Below are 1,437 nucleotides of genomic sequence, written 5' to 3'. Positions count from 1 at the left end.
TTTGACACGTACTTTCTCCACGACCAAGTCATAGGCTTCATCAACGATAGAATCGGATATATACCTATAAAACAATCTCTAAAATATATTTGTTTAATTAAAGTAAAGTCATCATCAAAACCTTAAGAGGCCAACAGGGAAGAAGAAGAAGACTCGAAATTGGGGTCTCGATTGCGGATTTTTGAGCTTTGCAACGTTTGGACTGTTTGTTGCGAGGCAATGCGCATATCAACGGATTGTACCATGAGTTAATGGGTGCGATCATACAAGCACTCTATTGCATCGGATGCCATTACAACTCTGCAGCTAAGCATGCTTGGGCGAGAGTAGTACTAGGATGGGTGGCCTCCATTGACGTTGTCGTGTCGCACCTCTTTTTTGCGCTCTTTTATTTTTTTTCCTGGCAAATCCACAGCGCTATTTTTGAGCAAATTTGATTTTAGTGAGTTTCATAATATAATGTTCGGGAATAAATTAATTGATAAAAATATGAGACGCAATCCGGTCCCGACCTCGAATTTACGAGCGCAGAAAATTAGGATCCCTTGAGATGGTTCGATACGCATACGAACGAATTATTCCGAAGAGTGCATCGGTACGTTCATGCAAGTAGAAATTGCACCGGATCCCCTCGGAACTCCCTAGTGGAAGCATGCCTGGCATGGATGGCCTCTTGATTTCCAAGTGTCGTGCGAATTTCTTAAACATTTTTTTACATTTTCCTTGCATGTTAAGTGGGCTTTAACTATCGGCGGTGTCTTTTGTGAATTGGAAAATACCGGAACTGGGAAAAGAGTCATTGGGAAGAAGAAGAAAACTCGAAATTGGTGTCTCAATTGCGGATTTTTGTGCTTTGGAATATGAGACGCAATTGGGTCCCGAACTCGAATTTACAGGCGCAGAAAATTAGGATACCTTGATATGGGTCGATACGCATACAAACGAATTGTTGCGAAGAGTGCATCGGTTCGTTCATACAAGCAGAAATTTCACCGGATCCCATCGAATCTCCCTAGTGGAAGCATGCCTGGCATGGATGGACTCCTGATTTCCAAGTGTCGCACGAATTTCTTAGAGATTTTTTTACATTTTCGTTGCAAGTTCGGCAGGCTTTAACTATCGGCGGTGTCTTTTGTGAATTGGAAAATACCGGGACGGGGATTAGAGTAATTGGGAAGAATAAATAAGACTCAAAATCAGGGTCTCGATTGCGGATTTTCTAGGTTTGGAACGTTTGGAGTTTTTTCTGTGGGGCAATGTTCATATAAACGGATTGTTACAATGAGTTAATGGGTACTATCATAACAGCACTCTAATGCACCGGATCCAATTAGAACTATGCAGCTTGGCGTGCTTCGGTGAGAGTAGTACTGGGATGCGTGGCCTCCATTGACGTCCTGGTGTTGCACCTCTTTTTTGCGTTATTTTATGTTTTTT

General features: G+C 42.1%; 1 pseudogene; it reads left to right on the top strand.

Moving 5' to 3' along the window:
* The first annotated feature begins 253 nt into the window (after positions 1-253).
* LOC130826364 (5S ribosomal RNA) lies at positions 254-374 on the top strand (annotated as a pseudogene).
* Positions 375-1,437: the final 1,063 nt, after the last annotated feature.

The sequence above is a fragment of the Amaranthus tricolor genome, chromosome 10 (genome assembly GCF_026212465.1).
Source record: "Amaranthus tricolor cultivar Red isolate AtriRed21 chromosome 10, ASM2621246v1, whole genome shotgun sequence".
Taxonomy (NCBI): domain Eukaryota; kingdom Viridiplantae; phylum Streptophyta; class Magnoliopsida; order Caryophyllales; family Amaranthaceae; genus Amaranthus; species Amaranthus tricolor.
Note: the sequence above shows the minus strand (reverse complement) of the source record. Positions and strands in the feature narration are given on the sequence as shown.